At 42.9% G+C, this 13,835-nt stretch overlaps 1 protein-coding gene across 5 annotated transcripts in view; it reads right to left on the reverse strand.

The window, feature by feature from the left end:
• The window catches only part of PCGF5 (polycomb group ring finger 5), a 100,481-nt gene that overhangs the window by 58,683 nt on the left and 27,963 nt on the right, over positions 1-13,835 (reverse strand). For 2 of the 5 annotated variants that reach the window (XM_055719998.1, XM_055719992.1), the window contains exon 1: positions 12,136-12,265. The exons of 2 other annotated variants lie outside the window; for them this stretch is intronic. The gene's annotated coding sequence lies outside the window, so the exon portion shown is untranslated. Of the gene's footprint in view, positions 1-12,135; positions 12,267-13,835 lie in introns of those variants that run through there. One more of the 5 variants, XM_055719993.1, reaches the window with a different exon arrangement.

A 13,835-nucleotide genomic window follows, 5' to 3' on the forward strand; every position in this document is an offset into this window, starting at 1 on the left:
ATCACCACTTTCAAGGAATGTGTAGGTTTATTGCCATGAACAAGGTAAATCTCACCCACTCCAATAAGCAGGATCGGTAACATCCCACTCACTGAGGTATAAAAGAAGAGAAGGTTCTGTATTGTCCAAGTTTAAGTATTGCAGTCTTTATTGTTCTACGGTTACACTAGTTCTTTCCTAAACTCTGCCTGTCTTCCTGCAAATACTATATTCAGAACTCCTCCGTTAAGATCACTGTCACAGCTTCCTAAAAACAAGATTGTTTGTTTTAATAAAGTATTTTTAATGAATCTTATTTGTTTTAATTATAAGAAAATTTGCAAGCTGGCTGACTAGCAGCAAGATATGTCTGTGTTGTAAGCTGACTAGAAACCATATTCTGGTGTTACCATGGCACTGAGCCACATCTAATATACTCTGTCTTGATATTACACTAACCATAGGCAGATATTTTCTCAGTTTCTTCAAGCTCTGGCAGCAGGAGCTTACACCTGCTTAAAATGCCATGGACATGCCCCAGTGCATATTTAGTTTAGAAAATAAAATTGCATCTTTGTACCTCCAAGCAGTATACCCAAGTACGTTATGGAAAACTGTACCTGTATAATTAGTGCCTCTCCCTGAACCCAATTTGTCTATTATATTTCTTTAGCTAAATACACAACCTTCAGGCAAAACCAATCCCTTGTACATCTCCATGAAACTAAACTCAACAGAACTCTCTATCTAGATGGGGCCTTCCAAGAGTAGTACGACTTCGGTAAAAATTACAGACTCCAAAAGAGTTGAAGAAAAAAAAATCTGTGCCTTTGCATGTGTGAACTCTAATACCAGTTTCAATACTATGAATGTATATTTCCTATCAAACAACCTAGTATAAAAGACAGCTGTGCTTTTTTTATTTTACTCCTGGGTCTTTGGTATCACACAAACATACCCACTCATTACTCCAGTACTTAATGCTCCTCAAATAGTAAAAAAAATGATCTTCTTCACAACCTATTGTGGTGGGTTGACTTTGGCTGGTTGCCAGGTGCCCACCAAACCACTCTATTACTCCCTTCCTCAGCAGAACTGGGGGATAGAAAGTAAGATGGAAAAAACTTGTGGGTCAAGATAAAGGCAGTTTAATAAAGCAATAGCAAAGGTTGCACGCAAAGAAGTAAAGGAAAACAGAAGATGTTATTCTCTACTTCCCATTAGCAGGCAATGTTTGGCTACTGCCTGGGAAGCACGGCTTCAGTATAAGGAGTGGTTGCTCCAGAAGACAAACACTGTTGATCACAAATGCCCCCCCTTCCTCCTCCTTTCTTTTAGCTTTTATATCTGAGCAGACATCATCTGGTATGGAATATCCTTTCAGTCAGTTTGGGTCAGCTGTCCTGGCTGCATCCCCTCCCTAGATTTTGCCCACCCCCAGCCTACTGGTGAGGGGGATAATGCTGGAGAGACAACCTTGATGCTGTGCAAGCACCGCTCAGCAGCAGCCGTAACACTGGTGTGTTATCAACACTTTTGTAGCTACCAAAACAGAGCACAGCGCTCGAAGGGCTGCTATGGGGCTCAGCCAGACCCAATACACCTATTCAACAACAAAACACTGCTAGCCATAATTTACAGATATGGAAACAGGAGACACAGAAGTCTAGGTCCAAACTGTCTCAAGTACTCTTTAGTTCCATACACTCGATGCAAGTTCAATTTTTCAAGACACTCAGACAGTAAACAGCTCAGTTTCACGTGATTTTAGCTGTCCTGGCAATGTCAGAACACTGGCAAATTTGGTTACATGTGTTTCACAAATGTTAAAAAATGAATGCCCATCTGTGAATTCCTGATGTATGTTACCTACCCAACATGAAATAGTCATCTAGCATCCAAGATGGACAGAAACTAGTCCTCCAAGGTGGCATTCAACTTCCCTAAGCTGAGACTATTCCCTGTCTTTCTGCATTCCTCTGCGCCCATTCTACCGTCTACTGCAGAAAACTCCTTTACTGATAAATCCCCAAACAATTTACAGCTGTGCAGTGAATAAGGGGTTGCTGGGGAGAAAGCCTTTTAAGAACAGAATTGAAGAGCACTACAATGGATACATAATGGTCACACCAACAGCCTAAAACAAGAAACGTCCTAACATTTTAGTCCTTTAGCCTTAAAAGAGCTATATGAGAACAATCTAACTTTTATACTTAACTATGCCCAAAATACAGGATTTCTACTGCAGAGTCAGTATGACTCTGTGCAGTGTAAATTGTCAGCAGTTTGAATTCTCCACCCACCAAACAGACCTCAAATGTATGAATACCAATCCAGCAAGCACTGAAGGGAGAGACGTTCTTTACCCGTTGTTCTCTCTGCTATTTGCTGATAGCAGAGGAAAGAAGAGGCTTAGGAAGTATGTTCTCTACTGGGTTTAGGCCTCCTACCCTCCCCTGAGCAGGAGACCTTTCCAGATCACTCAACATGCACCTCCTCATTTCCCTGTGCTTAGACCCTCCTAATGGTTTTCTAACTGCCTTTGTCTGCTGATAGTTGCAAACAGACGCCACTTGCCATTCTCACTCCTTTGCAAAGCAGTCACCTCTTCTTTCTCCTTTGTGATGTCTGTGCCTCTAACAGTCAAAACAGAGCTAAACTCCTCCTTTTTAATACTTGTATCAGAGTCCACACTGGGATTCAAGGAGAAACAATGACAGGGAAAGTTCCACTCAAGCACTTGGCTGCAGATGCCGTCTTTGGAAAATGTCGCTGGCAAACTCTCACCAGCCTCTTCTAAGAACATATATAAACTTAGATACTTTTTTTCAAAGGCTTATACTTTGATCAAACACTACTCTATTTTCAGAAGACAGGAAAAAATACATTCATAATACAAAGACAATAATTAAGCCAAATTTGAAGTCCTGGCTTTAATGAAAAGGTTACAAAAATTGTTTTACTAGGCAAAATGACAACTTTTCCCTAATCTTGTTCTTGGAATTATTTAATAACTGGCAATTTTATAAGCAATTCAAGGCATGGTCTGTGGTAACTTAACTATGGTAAGTACAAGCAGTACTTGTGGTTAGGCTTTTCTCTATCTACATGCATATTCAATATTGGCCTAGAGTCAAATGGATCAACTCAGGTTTAAGTTACAGTAGTTATGTTCAGCTAAGGGTAAAGTTCTAAATTATTTGTGTTTTTATGGATACTACCTTGGATACATGAGACCCAAGATGCTTCCTTTGAAAACATACAGTAAAAATAACATGATGAGCAGCTATCATCACTTGTAGGAATTATAGGAAATTTCAGTCAGCACGCTACCTGTCAATGTTATCACATATTACCCCAAAAAAAGATAGAAAATGTGAATCCAAAGGTCCAATGTTCAGCAAATTTTTGCAAATATTCTTTATGTATCAGAGTGCTTGAGAAATCTAGGTATAGGCCAGCTAGATGGGGGAAGTGGGAAGGGTTCTCCACTGCCAAGAAAGAAGTCAGATGCAGAGTTTGCCCCTAATAGTCCAGAACCAGACAACATCAAATCTGCTCCAGGAACTCATGTCCATGTGACACAAAATCCACTTCAGTGCAGGAGCCTACTAAGTATCCAAGAAAGACCAGAGATTACCTTAAATAAATATTAGAGAACCACTTTCTTAATGTACACTGCTCTGTTCACGCTGCTCTTCTGTCAACGTAATTACACATATTAGCAAGACTTCTAGGTGCCAGAATGAATTCCATGAGAAAGTTTTTAAGAAAATTCCACTTCTCAGTCCTGATCATCAAGTTAAACCTGGAAACAAGGGTTCACAGATCTTCTAGCTATGAAAAATGATAAGACTTACTAGAGATACTACCTCTACTGCATGGTGACACACCAGCTAAAGCCTTCAGTTTTCTAGTGGTAATGATCTGGGTTTTTTCTGCCCATGATGAAGCACTACCTTACATTTTCTCCCTATACTAATATCCACTTTGTTTTCCAGGTGATAACCACACTTCCGCCTCAAATTAGCTATTTGATTGCCATAATTACAATAAAATCAAAGCAGCTATTCCCAACTTGTCCTTAAATCCACACTTAACTGAACAGCAGAGCTGATCTAATGGATCAGTTGCACCAAAAAAGGGAAGCACCACTCTGGAGCTTGTTGATCCATCTTTAAGTCCATTTAACACACCAGACCAACAGAAAACTTGTTTTTATTAGTTTCTTGATGGCTTAGTTAAACTTTATTTTCAAGTTCAATGACTGCCAGGGCTCAAACAGCATAAGAGATAGAAGCAGCACTTCCCTTGTTCAATAGCAGTTCAATAGTGTTCCCCAGTTCAATAGTACATATAGGTGTCTTCTGAAATCACACCCTTAGTTCAAGGTTAATTCTTTGAGACCTGACAAAGGGCCTAGTTTGTGTGTTTTTTCCTATTGTATCAGTTGATGTAATAAGACCTATTATACCTTGAGAAGCCAGACATTATAGAAAAGCACCTCTGTTACAAATTTGTCACTGGTTTCATCCAGCTTCACACTGAATTCATTGGAAAAGCTCCTCTGCAATTAATGGAAATTTTGAATTGTAGACTAAACCCATGTAAATTTACGTTCTAAATTGTCAGCAAGTTACACATCAATGGTAGATTATAAACACTTGTCTGCGTGAGGCAACAACTGTCACTGAGTACATTATTTCAAATAAATCCATTTGCATTCTGTCATCACTGTCCGCACAAAACACTTGTAAATTGTGGTAAGTATGTATTTGGGATGAAAGCATGAAAATTTACTTTATCTATGATAAACTCAAAGAGTTAAGATGGAAAGCTGAAAAATATTGGTTTGATTAAGCAGCTCTTCAAAATCACTTTGAATGCAGGGAAATTCCACAGCCAGAATCAACCAAGAGTAGTTAGTCAAAATATCATTTATATCATACAAAGGGTCTTCTGTCTCTGCAGCTAGTACTGATGATTCTTCAAAAAAGTAAGTAACAATTTTATAAAACCATGGAAGAAAGAAACTTGGCAGTGTTAGGCTTATGGTTGGACTCAATGATCTTAAAGGTCTTTTTCACCCTGAATTACTTTATGATTCTATGATTTTTAACTTCATTCAATCCACACATTGTCTGTTTAAGAGCTGATCTTCCATCTGAAAAAAAGAACTGTGTTCTCACTAGGAAATTAATCAAGAGCCTGTTTTCTGACATATTCCATTCTTCTCCTTGAGGGAGGAAATAAATATAATTTCACTTGCTTTAATTAGTGGCGATGCTTCTTTAAGAATCACTCAAGACTTTTATCTCAAGATCAACTACTTTTTTTGCGGCAGAGAGAATTTATCTGTCTGTCAGATCTGATCAGTACTAACTAGCACTGAAATCTATCCTCAGAATATTTTTTTTTTGTATTCTATTACTGTAATGTGCCTTGTTAGTACACAAAGATTTTAATAGATGTAACACAATGCAAAAAGTCATCTGAAAAATTCTGTCTAAGAAACTTACGTAAACACATAACCCTGGTGCATTTTACATCCCAAAGAAAAGCGATAATTTCTCTTTCAGGGACTTTGGACACATACTGGAATAATCTAATAAACACACTTTCCAATCCAAATTAAATTAGTAAGGCGGTAATATTTTACCCGCATTTTTAAAAAGAACCAGAACTAGGAAACACAATGCATTCTTCTGCTATTGAAAGCAACTCCAGTGCTTTTTCTTTCTTCCAAGTACAACTTCAGATTCAGGAAATTAATATCTTGTTATAGGTCATGCTATTAAGTTTTACGTTGTATTATTACATCAGCAACTGCTAAGCAGACTCAGTGTTAAGTCTTGGAGAGCTGCGTTTATGTACCAAGGCCTGCTATTGATCAAGAGCAGTAAGTGCTATCACTGTACTGACAAAGCTAAAATAGGACTTACGACCATACAAGTAATTTCAATCTGCAGGTACTTCCTTTCCACATCACAAATCCACAGACAATGAAAAATGCAGTGATTAGGAGAATGCCAAGACTGGACACTGAGATTGTTCCTTAACAAGAACTTTTTAATGGGTTAGGATGCTCAGTCAAAGCTACAGTTCTTGTCTTATATTAGGTTTGGTTTTTTTTTATAAAAGCTCTTATTTACATACATTATCCTAATTTTAAAGTGACTGAAAACAAAAATAAAATGTTAATAAGCAGCTGAAAACATAAGAATTAATCCAAGTGTGTTCTCATAAATCCACACTATCTGTCTGAATACATATTTGTATTCAGAAAAGAAATACTTTGATTTCTTATATGATGGTAGAAACTGGTTTTAAAAATGTAAATGATAATGCATATTAGAATGTTCCATTTTATAGTTCTAAAGAGAAATCTCGCTATTCTACTTCTGCAAATTAGTTTGTCAGCTGCAGCCACTAGGAAATATATGTTACTGTCACACAAACAGTCATAAAATCATCTATATGACCACACAACTACTAGCTCACAGTTGTTGCAAACTAAATTGGGTACTTTCTTGCTTTGTCTGGTAAAATGGAATTCATTAGTACTGACTGAAACTGATACAGAACAATTATATTAGTCCTGAAAAACTAAACAATGAACATTAATACTTTTAAAGACCACTGCAAATAGAAATTCATATAAAGGTACCTGGTAACACTACATTGAAAATCCATATATTTCCCATATTCTGATACAGTGCCAAAGTGAAATCACCCTTGTAATTACAAAGTGAAGATAAATTGCCTCTCTGTCATCAAGCTATTACCACAGCATTTGGCTCCCCATGGAAGAAGTCAGTTGTAACAATTTCATCTGTCTATAATCCATGTAAGCAGTCCCTAATTCTACATCTCTGCAAAGGGAACCAGGATAGCTCAGGTACAAAAAGAAGTGTGTGATTCCAAGTCCAAAATTGAACAAACCGCTGCTCAGGCTGTTTTGGCTACATAAGAAAATCACAATTTTTTTGTTTGTTTATTTGTAAGAAGGACCAGAAGATACTATGAAAATGACAACCAATCTGTCCCTTACAGAAGTTCATCACATTTGGGAATTCCTGTAAGATTCTTCCTGCTGAACTATGTTAAAAAAAACCTGAAGTCTCATTTTTCTTAGGGCTTAATTTTGCTCTTGGTGGTATTCATGGTCTCCCTCACTGAAGCTTCACGTGAGTGACAAAAATATGAGTTAGATTTGTTACTTTTTCATTCATACTGCTGTCTATCTGGAATCATGTTTTACTTCCAGTGTTGGTCTTTGGACAAATGTTCTATTAAAACTGCAGAAGAATTGTTTTGGTTTTGCCTGGCATAGAAACACAGTAAAGGTTCAGACAAAACCATCTAAAATGAAAGCTATTATTTATTACTTATCTCCATAGAGACTGGAAGCCAAATCAGCCAGAATACTGAAGTGCTGCAAATTTTACAAATACAGAATGAATGACAAAGCGTTCCCCAAGAGGTCGTAATACAAAACCCAAACTGTAACAGGTGAACTAAACAAGTGTGCAGGGTGGAGTTTGGAAGATGGGAATAATAAACTGGATGCAAGCAATTTTATGGCAATTACAAGCTACAACCATCCCTGCTGGTGTCAGATTGTACTCATCGATTCAGCTGTCTGCTATTCATAAAACACAGACCAAGAACAGAACCATAGATTTTTCCGAGGAAGCAGGTAACTCCCAGAAAGTTGTCAGAAACAATGTATCTTTGTCAGAAAATAATTTTGTAATGCTGCCATCAATAATATGCATAGAATAAATCACACCCGTGAATGAGGACAAAACCCAAAATTTCACCATTTATGTCCCAACACTATTTCTTAGTGCATCTCCATTTGTGATTTAGTGTGTAGGAAGGGTTCTTTTTTATAAGAATTTGCTTAGAGGAGAAGTGGTATGACAACAAAGTGGTTCTTCTCCTTGTGGAAGAACCAGTACTGAAGCTGTGCCCAGGAAGTCACCAAAGGCACCCTATCTGAGTGCGGATACCTGGTTCTTCAGCAGTCATTGCTCAACGCCCGTGTGGTATACTCAAACCAGTGCAAACTCAACTGCCAGTGAAGATTCAGCGTGGGAAAGCAGCTCTTGAACTGTAACAGACCGCAACACCTTGCAGCCTGGTACCTCCCTCCTTCTGATGCATCAGTCAGTAATAGAACAGTATCTTTAAGTACGTAAAATCCTCCCAATAACTTTTACTCTCATCTTTAACCTTCTCTAAGAAAGTAAGTCTTCTCATCTTTCCCCTAGTTAGGTCTTTTATGAAAATAGGGTTATTATGGCAAACTTCCAGGCTATTTTTTTTTTATTTCAGCCAAACCTCAAAACACATATAAAACGACAAAGGAAGAAAATTATCCCGTATCAGGAAAGAAATGATCAGTGCATAGTAGCAAAGGAACAGTTTGGCCAGATATTAGGAAAACTGCTGAGACATGCATGAATTTGACTATTAGTAATGGGATAAATGGTTTCAGTTTTAGGTAACCAGCCAAGATTACGTTTCACATGTAAGAACTAAGTGACAGCTGTTGAGACCATAATGCTCAAGTAACACTATGTAGCTTTCCTTCCAAAAGTGTCCTACACTTGGCAGTAGGCGATTTTTATTTTATAAGCAATGATTAAGATAGAGACAGTAACACTGTTATTTCCCACATGCACACATGCAGTTACATATACACAGTCTTGTCATAGCATGGAGGAACTTGCTGCCAGTGCTACACCTGCTCTGCTTACTACAGGCTTCAGTCGCAAATTCTGTAAAGCTGTTACTTTTCATAGCACTACATTTACTGGAAAAATGTAAAGAGAAAAACACAATAATAAGGGAAATAAGCTTCACTGTAGGAAATGTCTGAAGTGCTATCCGCCAATATTCAAGAACAGATTAGCTACAACTGTAATACACAAAGCGATACACCTTGGTAGAGTATCAACTTTTTCTAACTATTTTCTTAATATTTTAAATATTGAGATTAGTAACAGAGATTAAACTTCTTCCCCTAGAACTGTAACAAATGTTTTTATCTGAGTATTTAGGGAGCAAATGACCCCCAAGCCAACATGCACTTGGTGCAAAGTTTTCAGTAGCTGAAGAAAGGATTCTCTTTTTCAACACTAGCAGTATGTCCTTCTACAGAAACAGCTCAAAACTTTGCTTGGGACTGCTGGATCTGCCTAGAAAGGGTCTTTAAAGTCAAAACTGCAAAATGGAAAGAATCTTTTTTTTTTTTTCCATTGGGATGTTAACTATTCATTTCCAGTTGAGAGAGCTGGAAGGACATATGAAGGTGCTGTTGGCACCAGTCTTTCAGAGCAAAGAATCTGCAAAGCAGGTGATAAACTGTTTTTTAAGCAAAGTACTATAAACTATTTTTTAAGCAAAGTACTATTAATTTCAAATAAAGATTATAACTTCATCTTTGTTTTCTTTCTGATAAAAGGCAGTGTAAGATTTAATATACATTCATAAATTTATCATGCTAAGAACCAAGTCTATGTATCCCAACACAGCAAAAAAACAAAATACAAAGTTGACACTCCACTTTTATCTGCGTTGCCCTCCACTGTTCTCAAAGTTCTGCTGTGCATCCTACAGTAATCTGCTTATCAATCCCAAAAAATGGAGCTGCAGAGAAGTAACCTTAAACCAATCCATTTTATCTCACTTTATTTTGCACATTCTGCAGACTTAAAAGTGAAACCTAGAGTTTTTCACTTCTGCTTTGAAGACTAGAGCGCATATAGAGCAGGGAAAAATGGCTGGAGCAGAGTAGTGAGTCCACTTTCAGTATTATTTGCTTTACTGCTTTCAGCTGAGGTCTGGGTGCATAGAATGCCACCCACACTGTATGTTTCTATCTTCTTTGTACGGAAATCAAATACAAATGGATGAATGCTGATTTAAACGCACAAATAAAACTATTTCTTTCCTGTTTGTTAATCTGACCACCCAAAGTACCTCAATTAAGAGAATCTCTATTACGATGTGTTCACAGTAGTCCTAACTTGGTTAACTTCAGAATCTTCTGATAGTGAGGTGTTAAAAGCCGCCCAATGAACCCTGAAGTAGTAGTTTTCCCACACTTAGCTGCTCCAATCCTGTAGCTAACGCAATAAAACCGTTTTTGAAGTGCCAGTGCACTCAGTTCTAGACAAACAAAAAAAGGTAATATGCCTTTTCTCCCCAAAAGTAACAATTACCCAAACCAACCCTTTCCATGACTGATTCGTTCCTCCATTCCTGTTTGGAGAACGACTACAGGTAGAAAACAGAGGCAGCAAGATTAAGGATACCTGATGCCAAAGGAGGCAGACCATGCAAAGATCTTCATATACTGTAAACCCAAGTGCTTGTATGTATAAAGCACTACTTCCTTGTTGTAAACAGTGACTTCATTTCTCAAGTGGCAGGTATGCTGAGAAAAAGAAGAGGAATTAATCTCTTAAAATTCATAGTTCTGCCTCTGTACAGGTAGAGATAGACACATCAAGAAAACGTGGAGGATGGAAATTCCACTTTGGAACCAAATCAGAGTTGAAAGAAAAACTATACACAGGACCCAGCCTCAATCCTATTTAACACAGCAAAAGGCAAGAGGATCAAGAACAGAAGAGTATCTAGGTACAACCCTAACATGTTTATTAAATAAACTGCCTTAATTTGTTTCCAAATATGTATTTATATATTTTTACTCTAACAGAGACTAAGTATTTTTGCTTAACAAAACTAAGCAAAACGAATCCCAGATTAAAAGCGTCTGGGATCTGTCTCTGACTTCAGTGTATAGGCGTAGTGCAATATCATTTATGTTTAGGAGGTTTTTTTGGTGGGTGGTGGGTTTTTTTTTCTTAAATTTTATTTTAAATTAATACATTTTGAATAACACAGCAAATTAAATCTTGCCATTAACAGCACCTTTCTGAGAATTTTGGTAAAATAAAGGGTAGCAAGTTGATACAGAAGGAAGTTATCATTCAACCACTGAGCCAGGAAAAACTGCAAGCGAGTGTTGCAAAACTTTCACAGTTCACAAAGTAGCCCCAGGAAACCTGCTAGGTTTCTGAGCGCTGTCTATGCTTCTTACATCCCACTGCGTATCAGAAACCGACGCTAACCTTTCACTATCTACAGTAACAACTATGCTCCCGCACGGTTGTATGTGTGTGTATGAGAGATGATTCACTTGCTTTTATTCCATGGAACTGATGATTCATTCAATCGTCCCCAGATCATACTAACATACTAAACATGCACATAAAGGAAGCAAAAATCAAGTTCTTAAACTTTGCTATGCTCAAATGTTTACTGCTCCCGAGAGAGAGAAGGGCACGCGGAGGGGAACCAGCGCAGGTTATGCTTCTGCTCAGGGGTTTGGGAAACACACCCAACCACGTGCACAAGGAGCTGCCGTGCTCCACCGGCGGGCAGCGAGGAGAGCTCCCGCCCTGCGCGGGCCGGGGCCGGGGCCGGGGCGCTCCCCCAGCGCCGCGACCTGCTGCGGGAGGGCGCGGCGGGCCGGCCTGTGCCCCTCACACCGAGGGTTTGCGCCTCTCCTCCTCCGGTGACATCTTATATAATAAGCCAAGCTAATCACGACGGAAGCGGGCCAAACTGCCACGGAGCATTAGCCAGGGATGATTACCCGCAGGAACAGATGCTTTGGACCAGAACCTACTCCTCGCTAACTAGCCGCCCAGGCGCCTTGCTAGAAAAATCCCCGCAGGGGTGGCAACGGCTCCCGCAGCAGCCAGACGCGAAGCGCTCGTCACCCAGCCGCGCTGCGCGCCGTCCCCCTCAGGAAGCCACAAGCATCGCGGACGGCATCAGCCTCTCCCGGGCGCATTCCGCGGTCCCCGCCGGCAGCCAACACCGCCGCCCTGCCCGCGCCGCCGCCTCCCTCCTCCGCGGCGTATCTGAGGAGAAAGTTACTCGGCGGCCCCTGCCCCCCGCGGCCCCGCTCCCCGCCGCCGCCGCAGCGCAGTTCAAGAGCAATGTCACGTTCAACAACTTGTTATGACACATGATCCCCCCCCTCCCCGCGCATCCGCACCCCGCCGCCGCCTACCCGCCCGCCCGGCGGCCCCCGCCCGCCCCTGCCGCCGCCCGGCCCGGCGGGACCCTTACCTTCCCCCTCGGGAGGCCGCGGGCACCCGCGGGCGTGTGCGGGAGTGGGGTGCGTGTGGCAGCGCGGGCGGCGCCGGCTGGGCGGGCGGGCGGGCGGGGGGAGGGGAGGGCGGCTGAGGCGGTTGGGCGGCGGGAACGCGCGCCTCGCCGGACTTGTTGGCGGGCGGCGGGGGCGGCTGCGGGGCGGCGCGGGGAGCGAGCGGGAGCGGCGCGGAGGGGAGAGCGGGGGGCGGAGGAGTTTCCCGGGGCTTGTTTACGCATTGCCGCCCCGCTCGGTGCACACACTTCACTCTCTGATTGGACACAAACTGGGGCACAGCCTGGCTCGGGCGCTGCCGGCCCGGCGGCCCCCGGCGCCACTCGGCCGCCGCCGGAGCCCCCACTGGGCCGTGCCGCGGCGGGGCACGGGGCGCACCGCTGCCCGCCCGCCCGCCCCACGGGGCTCCGGCAGCGCCCGCCGCCGCCAACCGCCCTCCCTCAGCCGCTGCCTGCCCGCCGCCTCTGCGCACGCCCGGCGCGCTGGCGGGGGCCCGGGAGGCGCATGCGCCCCCACGGCTGCGCATGCCCGCTGGGGCGGCGAGGCCGGTGCCGAGCCGCTGCCCGTCCTCTGCCCTCGCTTCCCGCCGGAGGCCGGGGGCGGGCAGGCTGCGGGAGCGGCGGCCGGGGCCCGGGGAGCTTGGCTCGGCGGCTGGAGGGGCCGCAGGAGCGTTGTCCGCCCACTCCGAGGGGCCGGCGGAGCTGCCCGCCGCGGTCGCCGCGGCTCCGCTCCCCTGCGGGAGGCGTTACGTAACCGGCGGGCCCGGCGGGACGCCGCCTCGGTTCGCGTCCTCAGCGCCGTGAAGGCACACGGCCTCAGCGGTAACGCCTGGGCGGGAGGGGCCTGCCCCGGGCCCGCTGTCCTCGATGTGGATGTGGCTGCGCGTCCCTGGCAGGGAGGTGGCGTTTGCCGTTCTGTCCGGCTCCTGCCAAGGAACAGCCCCCGCTGCCCCTTCCCCCGCCCCCCCCCGGGCAGGTGCGTCCCGGTCCTGGGCGTTCAGTCGCGACTAGAGGACAGCGTGACCAGCCGGGGGGAAGGACCCATTCCTCATGCTCTTTGCGCATCAGATCAGGAAAACTTAAAGTTCGGGTGATAACGCGGGCGGAGCGGGTGCGAGGCGTGCGTCTTCAAGAAGCAAGATTATTGTTGTGTGAACAACTGCTGCACAGAAATATCACGTTATTCCTGTTTGTGTAGGCAAAAAGACATTTCAGCAATGGGTACTTTCTCATTAGCTTATTTCTCCTGCGCTGATTATGACTCATATCTTACCCTTGGTAATTTCCAGTGAAGTAAGTAATGTTAACCAAGGAGGTAATGAGAATATAACACGATTGTATGACATTACTCATGTACTCATGAATTCTAGTTAAGCAACTCCTCACCGTTCCTTTTTTTCCCATCCCACAGTCAACAATGGCAATAAATGTAATATTGAAATATATGCCATGAGAGCTCTTTGCGATAGGGATTCCCAGTTTCCACTCATATGCACCACAGGAATTTCCCTGACTCATTTTCAGATGAGTAAGCTGCTCAATCAAGTTTTCCTGACATTTAATATTAAAGCACTTGACTCCCTCATGCTGATAACAGAACTGATATTTCCTGTAACCTGTGTTCATGATGGCTCTTGCATGAAGTTTGGGATAAGGGCCCTTGC

The sequence above is a fragment of the Falco cherrug genome, chromosome 9, assembly GCF_023634085.1.
Source record: "Falco cherrug isolate bFalChe1 chromosome 9, bFalChe1.pri, whole genome shotgun sequence".
In the NCBI taxonomy this organism is placed as follows: Eukaryota; Metazoa; Chordata; class Aves; order Falconiformes; family Falconidae; genus Falco; species Falco cherrug.